Source organism: Lissotriton vulgaris, chromosome 4_1, assembly GCF_964263255.1.
Source record: "Lissotriton vulgaris chromosome 4_1, aLisVul1.2, whole genome shotgun sequence".
NCBI classification, from domain to species: Eukaryota; Metazoa; Chordata; class Amphibia; order Caudata; family Salamandridae; genus Lissotriton; species Lissotriton vulgaris.
In genome coordinates, this window is record NC_141691.1 from 1,250,279,602 (window position 1) to 1,250,297,537 (window position 17,936).

The 17,936-nt window shown below is 40.9% G+C and overlaps 1 protein-coding gene across 2 annotated transcripts in view; it reads left to right on the forward strand.

Moving 5' to 3' along the window:
• CD226 (CD226 molecule) overlaps window positions 1-17,936 on the forward strand; it is a 395,540-nt gene that overhangs the window by 376,427 nt on the left and 1,177 nt on the right. The gene's annotated exons all lie outside the window — the stretch shown is intronic.

A 17,936-nucleotide genomic window follows, 5' to 3' on the forward strand; every position in this document is an offset into this window, starting at 1 on the left:
GGAAAACAGTGTTAAACGCCAAGGACAAAACCAAAAGTATGACCACAACTTGAGTACTCCAATCAAGATTTTGCTTGATGAATTTGGACCCTTTGAGTATGGCCGATTCAGTGCTGTAACCCACCCGAAAACCTCATTTAAAAACATTAGAAAGATTAAAAAGCATCATAGGTGTGAACTGGGGCCAAAACTCCAAGCACCTTATGTGCCCATTGGCCTTACCTTTAAGTGTGAACATTTAGAATTCAAACATCTAAATTCAAACAATAGGGGAGATAAAAACTTATCTCAACGAGAGGCTGTAAAAAATGGTCAAAATAACAGGGGCAAAGTGCAGTTTGGGTGACAGTAGTGCTGGGATCCCTCACTTGCTTTTCCTCCAAGGGCTTATGGGGCTAGTAATCCTGGTGTGCACACCACAACCTTTCCTCAGGATCAAGGACACTAGGGGATGAAGTCCCACCCCAAGGAAAGGCCCGGAGAGAGGATGCAGGCAGACGTTATGTTAAGTACTGGTTTAGTAATATGTACCTTAGGTAAGCATCGAGAGATTAATATTGTTCTCAATTCACAGGTGAACGAAAAATTATATCTCAAAGCATAGTCATTTACACATTTAGAAATGTATCTCTTTACATATCTGCAGCCAGAAATGAAACAAGAAGTGCATTTGCACTATATTCCTTTTTGTGTTTTTCCAAAGGGAACCTATTTTCCTGAGGGGAAGCCCTTTTCCATACCCCATCACGTTTCAATATGTTCCCTTCCCATTGTTCCAGAAAAAGTGCTTTCTGATGCAGTTGACAGAAACACATTTCCAAGTCATTTAAATGTTTTAAACCAGCTATAATAGGTTTATGAGATGAGAAGATTTACTCACATGGAAATTCCACTGTACTGACTGACATTTCTGTGAGAAACTTCCATTTATAAGTGCCAAACTGGTTGTTGAAGCAGGAACTGTAATTTATTCTTGAAAATTAGGCTTCTGCACATCCAAATTGAACTAAAATGTCCAAAATTCATGTTTATCTTAACACATTAAAGCATTTTATCAATTACTGATCTGGCTTAGTGAGATCTCTAGGAAAATCCTATTGGAGCAGGACTTGTTCTGCTTGTCACAAATAGGCATTTTTAAAGTTGACCATTAAAATTTTAGATAGCTCTCTCATGGGCATTACATTGTTCCGTTCTTCCTATTCAGGCAGGATGTTATGATGCACCTCTAATATTCCTTAACATGATCAGTCTTGTCACTATTGTGATATAGTAATTTCCATTTACATTCAGAATCTTGGCCTTTACAAAATGTTCAGTATTTTCTCCTACAAGCCCACTGTACTGCTCGCTCTACTTCTCCTGTAACTTCCTCCTTGCATCTCTGATTTGTACCTCTTACTGACCTATTTCTGATCAGCCGAGCTAACGGTGCTTTAACAAGCATAGGTGACATATTTTCATCTTCTGCAGTTTCCTACCTTTACATTTTGTCCGACCTATGAATTATGAGAAAATCCATTATTGTTCAATACTCTGACCACTTTATCCCTCTAGAAATATTTTTTTAAACATCTGTTTATACAAACATTTGCACACATACAATACACTTATTCATTTAAATCATTTAAACACAGGTTTCAAACCCCACTCCCTTATATCGGCCTACCCTTTTTCATAGAGGAACAAATGTTTGCTCGTTTCTCATATCGCCCTTTATAGTCTGCCTGGTTGAGCCCCAATCATCTCTTGCATCATACTGAAGAAACTGGGGAGTCCCCACTGTGTCCCCTGTAGCCTTCCCACCGACCTCAAATCTTCATCCATTACATAACATAATATAAGTATTTGTAAAGCCCACGTTCACCCAGAGGTCTCTTGGCGCTGAATAACAGATGTTTATTGTTACCCAACTCAATGGTACTCATTTTATCGACCTCAGGATGAAAGGCTAAGTTGTCCCACCAGGATTTGAACCTGTGACCATGAAGTCGAACACAGGCCCCTATAGTGGATGCATTAGTCCACTGAGCCACCCCTTCCCTGGGTAACCCCTACTCTGATAGATAACCTTCTCCCCCTGGCTGCACTAATCTAGGTCTTGTTCCCAAGCCTCCAGCCTTGGGGGGAGAGCCATGCCCCAATCCCTAGACACATTTCTTTTGGCCAGTGCAGCCGCCGTCATAATCCAAATTTTCTGATATTTGGGCCACTGCTCCTCCCCCGATATACATAATATCAACCATTTTGGCTCCAGCTGGACTGCCCTATCTGCTACATCTGACATAGCTGTGGTGACCTCTATCCAGTAGCCCCGATTGACTGGGCATTCCCACAGAATGTGGAAAAATGATCCCACATACCTTCTCACAGGGATGGGTATCGGCTAACGGGGCGATTATTGGCAATTCATATTGTGGATTCCAAATGTGTACAGTATATTTTAATTTATCAGAACTATTCAATTATTACATAAGGTGAAAACCGCTATATGCTCAACAGTTTAAATTCTTTTTGCAGGTCATAAATCACGATGTGTGGTGACATTAAAACACCCAAGGTACATGAAGCACATGTTTTGGCTTCTGATGGCAGAAGTTGGTTTTATTTAGAGAATAGATTAAATTCTCCTGCTGATTTTTCAGCCCCATAGGAGCTGTTATTTCAGCGAGGATGGCTGCTGGTGCGGCCCCCATATAAATATATGAGTAAGTTCACAATTACACACTTAGAAAAAGAGGCACATAGAACGCAGACTGTGACAGAGTTCTTACTTTCCTCTCTCTTTCTCTTTCCTTTTCCTTGTGGTTAAAGTATTATTGGTGGAAATCAGTTCTGGAGACAAAAAATCATTGGAAAGGAAATCGGCTGATCTCTCAGATTCAAAATAGAGGTAACTGAGGTAACTCGGTAGTGCTTTTGTATGACTGATGTTGGTCAGTATATAAGATTGTAACATAGTGTCATTGTCATTTTTCAGCTATTGGTCCTGATGAGAACCAGGTCTAATAAGACCTGGGTTTGAAACGCGTCAACCACGTAGTTTCGTTCAACAAGTGCTACCAAAGAGAAATTCCCCCTGTTTGAGATACTATATGAAGCTAATGAAATATTTAGTACACACAGAGGTTTATACTAAAAATAGGCACTGGTGACTCTAACACTGTATAGTCAAATCCAAAAGAAAATAATAATTTTTTGGTGTATGTAATTTTGTATATGTAATTTTTTTATGTTTAAGTTTTCCATGTTTATTGTTTTAATTTGAAAAATTGTTGTGATTTTCTGTCTTTGTATTGTTCCTGGAGAATGTCCAAAATCATTATGGTTGTTTTTTGTACAATTTTGTAAATTGTGGGTGTGGGTTGTAGATATGAAATTTGTGTGACCTAAAATATTCAATTTTTTGATACTAAGAAAAACAAATATTAATTGAAAAATAAACAAAAGGAATGTAATTAATTTTGTATGGTTTACATTGATTCACGAATGTGACTGAAATAGTAAATAGAGTAATAAGTGAAACACAGTATTGGCAATTGTAGTGGTGTTGTTTTTGATACATGGGCTAGCCTTACTGTAAAGAGGCTGAACCTTTTTTCTGTTAAGATATTTTGAGTGGGTGTTGACTCGCAAGGTGTATGTGAAGCCACTTGAAAATTAGATAGGCTTGAGTCATGTATTAAGTGCAGTGGTTTAAGTGGAATCAATTGGTCCACGCATATTGGAGTTTTTCAGTTTTTGACGGTTGTATGGTTGATGGATTTAGAGTCTGTCCATTTTCTTTCTTCTTTTTTTATTCATTTTTTTTTGGGCTAAATTTTATTTACTATGACTGAACATGAAACATTTGCATATAGGGGCCGATTATGATGGCGGACGGACCTGAGTCCGTCCGCCACCATAGAGTAGGAGGGACCGTCCGCAGGGGCTGCTGAGGTCCCTCCGTACAGATTAGGATATGACCGCCAGGGTGGCGGTCACATCCTCAATCTTTAACATTGCGGCGGGTGCAGCTTCAAGCTGCACCCGCCGCAATGTTAAAAATGCATGCACCGCATTTGCGTGCACAAACCAGCAGGCACCGCGCGGTGCCTGCCGCTTTGTCCACGCAAATGCAGGGGGTACCATAGGTACCCCCCATGTGCACCCCCCATCCCCCTGTCACCAAGGGGGACCGCAACGGGCCCCCGAAGTCAATCTCTGTATGCTTTTCCACAGCGGAAAAGCTGCCGTAGAAAAACATGTGTTTTCCGCTATCCTAATATGGCTGGCGGTGTCTGACAGGCACCGCCAGCCATGTTAGAGCTTTTCCGCTGCGGTCGGAAGGCGACCGTGGCGGAAAAGCTGCGGACGGATTTTGAGACCCACCCCCATCCTAATTTGGCGGTGGGTCTTCTGTGCCTCCGCAGCGGTTTTCCCGCATCCTCTAGGCCGGTGGTGGCTTCCGCAGCCCGGAGGATGCGGGAAAACCGCTATCCTAATGAGCCCCTTAGTGAGGACCTCATCCAAAAATTAATAAACTCACCCCGTTGTTTTTCTCTGTATCACTAAGTGATACTGCTAAAACACTGAACAAAACAGACAAACTTACAAGACTAAAGAAAAAACAAATTAGGAGGGAGCTTCACGGCCATTATTTATTGCAACATCTTAAATCAGGTACTATTCCTGGTGGTCTCCAGATATAAATTATTCCAGTAATATTCACGGAAGATCCACTGCAAAAGAAAGGATACAGCTGCATTGAGACGAAGTGCAGCCGGGATCTTATGGTTCTAACAATTGAGGCAGTGCAAGGGATTTCAAAACAAGAATTAGTTGAAATTGTGAAAATAGAACAAGAAATAAAAGACAACCAGGCAATATTGGATGCAAAAACAAGTTGAAAACGAAATAGCGGGATTCAAGGACTATACAATAAACCAAAAAGAAATCAAATTTGAAAAAGACAAAAAGAACTTTTCACTGGATACCACATACCCTTATCTGCAGGTGGATTTTTATTCAAGACAAGAATCACGAAGATTTCTCTCTGAATACCAAGGCAGATCAAGAGACAAGTTCATCTCTTTTCCGGACACCTCGTCATCATCAGAAGGAGAAGCAGAAAATAGCGAAAGTAGATTCAACTCTTTCAATCCTATTAGGAGGGGAAACAACCAACCACAATCAAATTCTTATTTTCCTAATAGAGGTACTCCTTTTTTAGGAAGAGGCCAAACGAGGCCTCGGGGCAGAAGCAGGTACCCCAATCAACAATGGGAGATGAGAACCATGCGCCAATATCACAAAACGTAACAACATCTTCAATCTTTAATATTTCCAATCGCCAATTAACTTCAGTGGAAGAAAGTTTACTTAAAAAAGGATTGTCTTATGTACATGCTAAACAACAGACTTTGTAAAAATGAATTCCGAAGTGATTGAATTTTGCAGGAAATTAAACTTAAGGACCTTTTTTCTGGAAAACCTGGCACCTATGCCTAAGGAAGGTACTCGACTAAGGAATAAATCAACTTTTTTTCCGCCTACAAATAAAATACAGAAATAGGTATACACCTTTGAAAAAACGTTTTTATCTGCTATTAGCGATCAAGAGAGAAAAATAAATTTTGTTAAATAGAACATCACGAAATCAGAGAAAGATGCTATTACAACTCTAAAAAACGATACATCGATTGTAATAAAGCAAGCCGATAAAGGCGGATCTATAGTGGTTTGGAGTACTCAAGATTACACCATTGAAGTCAAAAGACAATTAGACGTCAAGGAGTGCTACAGAAAAATCTATAAAGATCCAACAGTAGAGATCCAGATTGAGCTTATTCCAATATTAAAATATGGACAAGAACAAGGATTTTTGGGCCAGAAGGAATTCAATTTTTTTAATAAAAAACATCCAAGAATTCCACTTCTTTATATTCTTCCCAAAGTGCACAAAAATGCATCTCATCCACCCGGGAGACCTATAGTCTCAGGGTGCGAATCTATTTTGGAGCCAATTTCAAAATATGTGGACTTCTTCTTAAAACCGTTTATGGAACAGGTACCGTCCTATATCCAGGACACCACAGATTTCATCAACAAAATCGATAAGGTCAAATTTACACCTGGTCAACAAATTTTAGTGACATTGGATATAGGATCCCTTTATACTCAGATTCCACAAGAAAATGGGTTAGAAGCAATACAATCATTGTTGGAAACAAGACTACAATGAACCAGAGTACCAACTGACTTCATAATGACATTGGTGAGTTTTTCATTGCGAAAAAATTATTTAAAATTTGAGAATGATTTTTATTTTCAAATCAAAGGATGTGCAATGGGATGCCCTTTTGCTCCAGAACTGGCCATTTTGTACATGGCAAAATTTGAAGAGAAGTTTGTTTATAACAACAACCCATTTACCTATAGTATATCGGATTGGGTCCGATATATAGATGACATATTTATGATATGGACTGGAAATGAGGAGACTTTACTTCAGTTTTTTGAGTGGTTAAACAATAGGTCTGTGGACATTAAGTTTAGCATTAATCATGCACCACGAAGGATGACATTTCTGGATGTGGAAGTGTATGCTTCCGAAGGGAGTTTGGTAACAACCTTATACAGGAAAGAAATGGACCGGAATAAATCCCTACATTAGAACAGCCACCACCCAAGGAGCCTAAGGGATAATCTCCCTTATGGCCAATTTTTACAGTTAAAACGAAATTGCACATTCAAAGATGAATACTACTTATATGCCAATCAGTTAGCTGAAAGATTAAAAGATCGTAATTATCCTAAAAAATTACTGAAACAAGCAATGAAGCGGACATGGTGGACTCCGAGGGACGTGTTATTTGAAAGAAAAGAGAAAACCAGAATGGACCGTTTGGTATGTGTCACGACATTCAATCCCAGTACCAACTTTTTGAAGAAAGTTATCTGCCAAAATAAGCATCTGGTCCAGCATCTAGATGATACATTGAATCAATACCCATTATTCACATTGAAGAAGGAGAACAGCATTGGAAACCAGGTCGTTCGAGCATCCCTTCCAAGAACTGGATCTAGACAAACATTACGGGAACAATTGGGCCTACCCCTGATTAAGGGCCATCATAAATGTGGAACATGTGTATGTTGCAATCAGACAATGAAAGGCTCTGTTTTTTCTCATAAAAACATAAATTGGAAACATGACACCTTCTCTAATTGCAAATCCAAGAATGTGGTATATGGGATCCTGTGCCCATGTCAGAAACTCTATATTGGGAAGACACATCAAGAAATACGGCAAAGACTATCTCAGCACAAATCGAGGATTTGAAAACAAGTACTGTCTGTACCGTTAGTCAACCATTGGATCCATCATAACCATGTAGAGCAGGTTCTGCACTGGACAGTGATTTCCAAGTTGGAATCTGATCCACGAGGTGGAGATTTGGAAAGACGACTCACACAGAGAGAGGCATTATTAATTGTGAAATTTGATACAGCAGTCAATGGTCTAAATTAATTATCTGAAATATATCATCTTTGAGCTGCGATTTCCAAATTGGTACATCAAGCCTCTTGCACAAAGTTATATATGAGACTTTTTCTGGGTCCTTCAGAAGCAAACTTTTGAAATTTGTCATGGAACAATCATTTCTTTTCTGCTGCTTGCTAAAGTTATTATTGTATGCCACAAGTCACACACAGCCTGCACACCCAAGCTCTCCACATGTTTGTTGAACAATGATAACAACCAAAGTTCTTGTAAACTATGTTTCCCTTCAACCCTGAGATCACGTGACTGACAGGAAGTCCGATTCCTTCAGTATCACACCACAAACACAAATACATTTTTGCAATTCGCCTCCATTACCTTGAAGAGTAATTATTGCACTCCCCAAATCTTACACAACCTTTACAACCCAGGCTTTTCACATATTCGTTAATCCGGAGTATACCAAAACCGGCAGAAATACCACGTTTCCCAGCAACCGGACAATCACGTGACAAACAGGAAGCTAGATGAAAAACAATACCGATGCGTTGGTTGTTACCTCCCAGTTTTGCGAGGAGAGTAGGCGGCCATCCGTAGCGGTCAACAAGGAGAAAGTAAAGTAAGAGCCTACATTGCCGATCGCGATTAAAAGAAAAGACTTCTTGAAAGTCTGAAGCGCTGCCGCGTAATAAGCACACAAAGAAACAGTAGTAGCTAATAGATACAGGCGAATCAAAACCTTCCGTGGGTAGATACGTTTTCGAACCCTTTGATGTGTGTGAGATATCGGCATTTTCTGCAGTCATAATTACCTTCTCACAGGGATGAGTATTGGCTAACAGGGCGATTATTGGCAATTCATACTGTGGATTCCAAATGTATACAGTACGTTTTAATTTATCAGAACTGTTCAATTATTGCATAAGGTGAAAACTGCTACATGCTCAACAGTTGAAATTCTTTTTGCAGGTCATAAATCATGACATGTGGTGACATTAAAACACACAAGGTACGTGATGCACATGTTTTGGCTTCTGATGGCATAAATTGGTTTTGCTTAGAGAATAGATTATATTCTCCTGCAGTTTTTTCAGCCCCATAGGAGCTGTTATTACGGCGAGGATGGTGGCTGGTGCGAACCCCCATATAAATATATGAGTAAGTGCACAATTACACACTTAGAAAAAGAGGCACGTAGAACGCAGACTGTGACAGAGTTCTTACTTTCCTCTCTCTCTTTCCTTTTCCTCGTGGTTGAAGTATTATTGGTTGAAATCAGTTGTTGAGACAAAAAAACATTGGAAAGGAGATCGGCTGATCTCTCAGAATCAAAATAGAGGTAACTGAGGTAACTCAGTGGTGATTTTGTATGACTGATGTTGGTCAGTATATAAGATTGTAACATAGTGTCGTTGTCATTTTTCAGCTATTGGTCCTGATGAGAACCGGGTCTAATAACACCTGGGTTTGAAACACGTTCACCGAGTAGTTTTGTTCAACAAGTGCTACCAAAGAGAAATTCCCTGTGTTTGAGATACTATATGAAGCTAATGAAATAATTAGTACACACACAGGGTTATACTAAAAATAGGCACTGTTGACTCTAACACTGTATAGTCAAATCCAAAAGAAAATAATATTTTTTTTGTGTATGTAAGTTTTTCATGTTTCATTTTTTCTTGTTTAATTTTGACCATGTTTATTGTTTTAATTTGAAAAATTGTTGTAATTTTCTGTCTTTGTATTGTTCCTAGAGAATGTCCAAAACCATTATGGTTGATTTTTACAATTTTGTAAATTGTGGGTGTGGGTTGTAGATATGAAATTTGTGTGACTTAAAATATTCATTTTTTTGATAGTAAGAAAAACTAATTTTAATTGAAAAATAAACAAAAGGAATGTAATTAATTTGTAATAGTTCACATTGATTCACAAATGTGACTGAAATAGGAAATAGAGTAATAAGTGAAGCACATATTTGGCAATTGTATTGGTGTTTTTTTGTTTTTTTGTTGAATGCCATTCGGGCATCTAGCGAAATCAAAACAGACTCTTCCCCTGGTCTGTCTTGGGTCACATGCAGACCCCATATAGATGCCTAAGATTTAGTTTAGTGCTTCTTTGTAGTATGAAGCCTGACTGGTCTGAATGCAACACTGAGGATACCACTGTGGACAGCCGAGATGCCCAGGCTTTCACCAGGAACCTAACCTCCAGGTTAAGTAGGGATATGGGCCTGTAAGAGCCAATTTGCTCTGAGGGTTCACCCTGTTTAGGAATAGTTATTATTAGAGCTGTACACTGATCTTCTAGCCGGTATCCCTTATCTTCTGCTGTCTGTAATATGTGAAGCATATGTTTGGCTACTATACTAGTCACTATTATAGATTTCGATTGGGAGGCCATTCGGGCCCGGGGCTTTACCTGATTGTAGGTCCTGGATCGCCCTCACTATCTTCTCCCCAAATAGGCCCTGCTCCAATATCTGCATGTCCTTCTCGGACAGCTCTGGGAGCGATATATCAAGCAGGAGTTCTACAAAGTCCTCTGCGGTGCATTTTGAGACCAGGGTATACAGCTGTTCATAGTAGTCTGCAAAGGTTCCTGTAATTTCCTCCCTGTCCCATTGAGTATCCCATCAGGAGCTTTTATTTCCTGCACCCAATACCTACCCTGGTCCCTTGGTTCAAGGCAGGCCAACATTGTACTGGCCTTATCATCCACATCATAAGGTTTCCTATGAATTGTCAGTGCATGGGCCAGGCACTATTCTCTGCAAGGTCTCTCAGTTCTTTCTGCTTAAACCGGACCCAGTGGGCATTCATAGCTACTTCCTCGCCTTCAGCTAGTAGCTTGGTTTCTAATTCTGCAATTTCTTTCTCGAGTTCTACATATTACAACTGCCTTTCTTTTTGTTTCCCTCCTATCAATCCCTGCACCTGCCCTGTGTGACTGTCTTGTATGACTCCCACAGTCTATCTACAGATGTAACTGATTATTCCTTTTCCTTCAAGTATAGCTCTGACTGCTCCGTACCTTCTGCCGGACGTTTTTGTCTTTGAATTACCATGCATCTAACCTTGGGGGGAGCATGTTGTCCCGCCTAGGCCCCTGTATATGTACCTCCACCGGTGAGTGGTCTGAGATCCCTCTCGCGCAATGGGTAGCCTAACAAAAGAAACCCGCCTGTGTTTGCAGTGTAACTATGTAGTCCAACTTTGCATAACAACCATGGAGGCGGAATAGTATGTTATTGTCGCTGTGTGGGATTGTTTTCAAGCCATATATCGGTGAGCCCCATTGCTTCTATAAACCCTTGCAGAGGTTCCTTTCCGGGTCCCGTATTGGTGCATGTGATTCTATATGTTACTGGGTCACTCTAGAAATCTTATGTATGTTACCTCTGCGTGGCTGAAGTCTACTCACCAGGCCATTGTTAAATCTGCTGTGCTTAAATTGACAACTATTTTTCAGTAATGTTGCAACACATACTACTTTTGGTACATAAACTGCAAGTGCACAAATATTTGTTTAGTTTCCGATGAGTATATAAGGGTGCCACAATGAAGGAAAATCATTTACTAATGGCAACTAAAATTACATTATTTTGATTTTAAAAAGTGCATGCTTTCTTCAGAAGATCTGCAAAAACGATTTCTAATGTAAAACCCTTAATCTGTCACCTTGGATAGGAAGGTCCTATGAAAACCAGATTTACAGTTTATAGATAATTTTATTTTATTTGACTATTTGATTTGAGTTTATATAGCGCAAACAATGAACCTAAAGCGTCTCAGCACTTAAAAGCAAGAAGAACAAGGAAAGTGATATCATTTAGGCTTTCGAGAAGAGCCAAGTTTTTAGTAACTTACTAGAGCACCAAAGAGAATGAGAAGATTTTATCTCCAAGGGAAGGCGATTCCAGTTGTTGGTCGTGCATCGCATAATGCTCTTTCCTTCCTATGAGGAGAGCTTGTAAAGAGGTACAATCAGATTCCTGACTGAACAGGACTAATGTGTTCTCTTAGGGATGTACCATCTGAATTTTTCTCTAAAAAAGTGGGACCTTGTCCCTGTAGTGTCTTACACGCAATACAAAGCGTTTTAAACCTATTCCTTTGGTGAACAGGTATCCAATGAAGATTCACCAGAGCGTGCGAGATCGACTAAGATCTCATGATGTACAGCAGCAACCGTGCTGCTGTATTTTGCACAGGCTGCAGCTTTTTCAAAGGAGCTTTGGGTAAACTAACATATAGTCCATTGCAATAATTCAATTTGGACAATACGAGGCAAAGGACCACTGTTTTCAGCAGGTTTGTGGTGACAAACGGTGTCATTTTTCTACTACTCCGCAACATAAAAAGGCTGTAAATGTACCCTTATTGACTTGTTCTGTATATTTATATTTTTCACCTTTGTTACTGGGACTGGGAGGGACCCCAATTCATCCGGCCACCATGAGGGATTCCAAAAAAAGGGTGTTTCCCCAAATAACATGACTTTTGTTTTAGTGTAGTTCAGTCTCAGACAGTTTGCATCCATCCATACATTGACCTCCCATATGTCATTCTGGAGTGATTTATTTAAATTGGGATCCTTCCTTGAAAGAGAGACCACAATTTGAGTATCATCTGCATATAAGATGATTGATAAACCAAATTATTTAACCAGTGTGAAGAGATCATTGGGCTCACCAGAGTTTATAGGTATAGTGCTTGATCTAGTTTTAAAATGGTACAGGGAATTCCCATTCCCCGCCTGGGTTTGGAAGGACCCTTAACAGATTTATACAGGGAGCAAAACTTACCTTCTAGCTTTAAGGACAACCTCTGTCTGTAAACATTTATATGTTGATTTGGGTTGACTTCCAGTAGACATTTGAAGCAAAAAGTCGAAAGGGCACTGCAGACGATTTTGGCTAGTATGTGGAAATTTTCTTTAACAGGAGTCACTTGGTTTGTCTTAGGCAGGTAGTGTCTTGTGAGTTAGAAGTGACGGAACCCTTTTGGCTCCAGATGGACTCCGTAAACTGATTACCTGAGTGTTCGAATGTTGGGAAGAGAAGACGGGTTAAGAATGTTGAGTTCGCATTTACACACTGATTAATAAAGATGTGTAAAACTACTCTACGTGTGTGGCACAGTCATTTTGAGTGTTCGGGTAGTGAGAATGATACAGCAGGCTCTCAATATTTTAAAAACCAATTGTGAGGAACGATTTGGCTTTTCTGGGTCCAGTGATGTTAGCCCCAGTGGAGTAACATTAGCCCCTGCAGCCCGAGCTGCAGGGGGCCCCCTCTAGCACTGTGTTACGGCGGTGGGCCTATGGCCTTAGAGCTCCTGACTGGGTCCGACATGCATTCAATCGAAATGCACACAGTTCAAAAGTAGGAGAATACTTAGTTTCTTAAGCATTGTTAGACCTGCTAAAGGATGTGTAGTGAATTTGGTTAAAATTTAGAGTTGCACGAGAACTCATGTTTTTTATAATTAATGTGCACTCATATGTAACCGTCTGTTAACTCATTGTTTGAATTTTTGTAACAATTTTTGTTTAACTCTGTATTTTAAAAATAGGCCTGCGATGCAGCAGATTGAGACCGGCTGTTTACTTGTGTTGACTCGCCACTCTCCCTGTCGCTACAGTAAAGAGCTGTTTTTATATTGCCAAAGAGGAGTCTGTCTTTTTTCTTCTTTTTTGAGCTACCCTTCAACTAAGATATGATCCCCCGAAAGAAAAACAATGAGACAGTTACAAGTGGACACTTCTCCTGTCTTCTTTTGTGAAACATCTTCTCTGTACCTGGCAAGTGCTGACACATGTGGACAGAGGAGGCCTATGCTGCTGTAGAAACCACAGGAACTACTTGAAACTGAACATTTTGCTATGGGCCTCAACTGGAGTTGTAAAAAGTCCTCCTTCAACTTGAACTTGTAGATAGGCATCTGAAGAAGCAGTCCTAAAGACGTGAAGACTTCTAGTTTTAAGAAACAGAAATCAACTAACTTTTTATTGAAAACAAATAATCTTTGAAGGACCAGTACAAGGTGCCAAGCCCACCAAAAAAGCCATGATTTTCCAGTTTAATTCTAAATTGATTTGGAATTTAAACCTCTTTATTGCTTAACCTTTTTTGTTTGTTGCTCATCACGTATTTCTCTGAAAAAGCCTGCAGCCAAAATACCAAGGATGAGTCAGAAATCTCTTGCGGAAACCTGTTTTTGCTTGGGTCTTGTGGGATCTCAGTCACAGGTTGTATCAGGATTGTGGCCTCTCTTGCTAGTAGCTCAAACAATCTTATTTCTTACATGCCCAAATCAGAGCTGTACACTACAGCATCTGACCCCTACACCCACTTTTACAGATTCATTTCTAGTTTTTTACCTTCTAATGTATTAGAAAGTGGCTTTCAGAAAACGTTCATAGTCTCTCCAAAGCATTTGCAAAATAGACCGGACCCATCTTTAGTGTCAGCTACTTTTCTGCTGTTGTATGCAAGACCTGCACACTATCTCAATGAGGGACATTTATAGCCCCACATTCATTAGTTTATATCATGTTTAGTGAGTGAAAATGATATGTACTAAGTATGACGACTAGTGCAGGTTTTTCTCTCGTATTCATTTTTTTCCAGAAAAAATGCATTATATTATTTGGATGGCTAGTACATTTACAAAGATACAAACAAAGATTTACACATGGTAACCGTGCATACCACACAGGACGCTGAAACATCGTAAGATAACAATACAATAACAGTATCTTGAGTTAAAATGTGAAGGTGAGGAAATGAGGATAAAGAGATCATGGAGAGGAAGGAACAGGAGAGGTAGGGGCGTGGAGTGAATTGAATAAGATACATAACCCAGCATGTAGTCTGTTATGTGAACCAGAATCACATATTTATATTGCAGTAGAAGAAATAGAAGATGTACTCAGACCGGAATAAATATTGAAGGGTATCTCCCAAAACAAGCAGTCACCATGCCCTGTTCCTCTGTGCTCAGCAGGTACACTACATGTGTTCTTAGAGTACCCTCACTCAAATGTTGATCATGTGGCATGCTTCCTCCTCGTGCCGATACCTGGTGAGGTACTCACCACCAGGTGATCTCAACCTCGCAGTAGGAGGGAGCACTTTGATATTCTCTATATGTTCTTAATGGGATACTAGGACAGAAAATGTTAAAACTGTCTCCAGGGAGCCCTACCTCAATTCTTCATTAAGAGGGGCCTGTGAAATGGTTAAAAGCATAACATGACACAAAGAGGCATTTACTGTGCCATTGTGTCTAATTTAGGTCAAGTTTCATCTGCTTCACAAGATGTGCAGGTTTCATCAGCACCTAAGAGACTCTCCAACAACTAACGTCTATGTTTTAAGAGACACTCTCTACTCTTCTTTTATTTATATATCAGTTCAGGGAAAATGAGGGCCTTTCCCACATAACTGTTCTCCTCCCTTCTCATTGGTTTTGGAATAACAAATATTGATCAGAATGTTTTAAGATGTCAGTTCAAAATACATAGCATGAGTATTACCTCCATCTATGTGGGTCAACCTAGTTACAGTAAAGGAAGCATGTTCTAAGGCGTTTTTCAGGTGTACAGAACAACATTCCTGTTAACATGCACTCTGTGCAGCAATAAATAATAATAGCTGAACAGCAGTATCCAGTGGCGACATGCATTGTTCAAGGGTGGGTCTAGGCTAGAAAGCCCATGGTGAGTCGACCAATGGGCATCACAGCTGATATAAAAAGGCCATGCTTTCATGAAAACTGGTGTCAGCGTGCAGGTCAGCCTTCTCAGCCTTGGTTCCCGGCTCCTGATGAAAGGAAGAGTAGGGGGCTGAGGAGGAGGCTGTGGCACAATCCAGTTCCAGAGCGTTCTTTTGAATTACAACACACTGTAGGTAGATGTCTGAATTGTGCGTGTGAGAGGAGCAGATCAACTACATCCCCTTCACACAGGCAAAATCCATTTTGTCTAGCAAATACTGTGCATGCCTCAGGCATACAGTATTTCTGAATAAATGTTTCTGTCAGGGTGCACATCAGTGCATCTCTTGCGCCAGTGAACAGTGTCACAGGGCCTCCGGGGCTCACTGTTTCTCTGGGGGACATATATCCGACTTGCAGTCTATTTCCCTGAGGTTTCCGCTGTAAAGACCCTCATGGCGGTCCTCATTGCAGCCGAGTGGTATATGCGAGACTCGAAGCGAGGAAAAATGCCGGTGCAGTGGGAGAAGCCGGGCAGTGCAGGCGATGAACCGAAAATAGTTTTTAACTAACTTAACACTTGATTTAATGTCTTTGAGTCCCCAGCTAAGCTTTGGACCAGTTTGCTTTACACTCTTGGGCCCCCACGAGGTTTTCCACTCCCACGGCTGATCTGCCTCATTTGTTCCGCTTCCTAGACCCCTGTCTCTCGCTTCCCCTCCCATTCTTTCCCTCTTTCCTCTCCTGGGGACCCGTTTCTTCTGTATTGGGTTTTGGAACTGTAACTACTGTAATCCATGTGCCCTTTACCAAAGCGCTCCTTCTCCCCTTGTTGGGGAGGGTTCCTGCATTTATTCCCTGGAGTCGCAGAGACTCCTCTGAGAGAGTCTACAGCATCAAGGGCGTCACACACAGCAGATGTGTGGGAATGGCACCCCTTGCCAAAGCACTCCCTATCCCCTTGTTGGGGAGGGATCCAGTATTTATGCCCTGGGATCTCAGTGTTTCCTCTGAGAGAGTCCACAGAGTATAGGAATCCACACACATCGGAGGTGTGGGAACAACACCTAGATCACAGTACACCGGACGTTGGACACTGTTTTTCCGTGTCTCCCTGTTAAGTTGCCTTCTCCCTCCTCCACCCCTTTTCCCCCTTTCATTCTTGTTCTGCCTCTCCCCCTCCTATCCTCTCTCCCCTGATTCTCTCCCCTTGCCCGCTTTTTCCCTCAAGTATTTGTTTTTAACGCATGTACTGCGCTCCAGCAACTGGTAACTATGCTCTGAAATTGTGTTTTTTTCTAACGAGGTAACTTGCAACTATGCTATGAAGCAATGCTCGTCCTCATGTAAAGTGCTCTGATGCCTCCGGGTCTAGCCAGCGCTATATAAAACTTTTCAAACAAATAAAACAAACAATGTCCCAGCATCTTAATGGACTGTGCTTTCCAGTCCTACCAAGAAATTGGAAGAGGGATTGAGGTATGTCTTCTCATTTTAAAACCTTGCGTTGCTGTTCTGTCTTGCTTCTCATTGTGGAGGGAATCACAGCTTGCTGGTTTTAACATCCAGCAATAGATTCCTGCTCTGCTTCTACCATGGAGCCTCAGAGTTGACAGCAAAGGACGCAAGGGAAGTAAAAAAAATTGTTTCTCTGTGCATGTGTGTGGATGAGTTTCTGAGAGTTCCTGAGAGTGAATGAGATTTAGTGACAGTGTGTGTGAGTGTGTTTGAGAGTGTCAAGGAAAGTGACAGTTAGAGTATGAGCTTGGGAGAGGGTATAGATAAGTAAAAGTGAGTTCAAGGGAGTGGTTAATAGACTGTGAGTGTGTTAGAGGAGTGAGTGTTTGGAGATTGTGATGGGGGCATGGGAGCGAATCAGGGGTGTAGTTATCAATGGGACAGTAGGTGCTGCTGTACCACGGCCCAGAGTGTGAAAGGGTGAGGGTGTATACGTTTGTAAGTAAGAGAGAGCTAGTTAGTATGATTATGTTTGTGTGTGTAAAACTGAGTGGCAGTGAATGTGAGTGAGAACGATGAAGTCGGAGAGTGTAAGTTGAAGTGAGTGAGGCAGAAGATATTAAATGTGAGAGGGAGTGAGTATGGGTGAGTGATCCAGTGTGAGAAAGTAAGAGTGTGTTTATTTGCATGCTTTATGATTTGAGTCTGCCTCTGGCCATGGCATACTCAATTTAATCCTGGGCTATGGTGGCACCCAAGATAAAGTGTTGCTGCTGGCACATTGGAGATAATTCTTGGCATAAGGAAGGGAACCCATGGCAAGATGCGGGCTCTGACCTATGGGCCTTTGTGGAAATATTTTGGGCCTTGCATACTGGACAAAATTCTTGATATGGGGGCACCTATGGCAAAATGCTTGCACTGGGACATTGGAGGTAATTGTTGGCGTAAGGGAGAGCACCTAAGGCAACATGCAAACCCCAAAATGCTGGAAATAATACATGAAGAGAAACTTGTGGAAAAATGCTTGTGCTGGCATACTGGAGGTACTTGTTTGGTCTTGAGAGGGCAGCCATGACATATTATTGCTGAGGGTTCTGGTTGGGTGACGCAAACCATGATAAAATGAAGAGCTGGCGTTGACATACTGGAGGTAGTTATTTGCCATAGAGAGGGAAGTCATGGCATATGGCTGAGGGGCGGATTGAAGGAATCAAACCTTGATAAAATGCTGGCGCTGTAATGCTGGAGGTCATTTTCGACATATG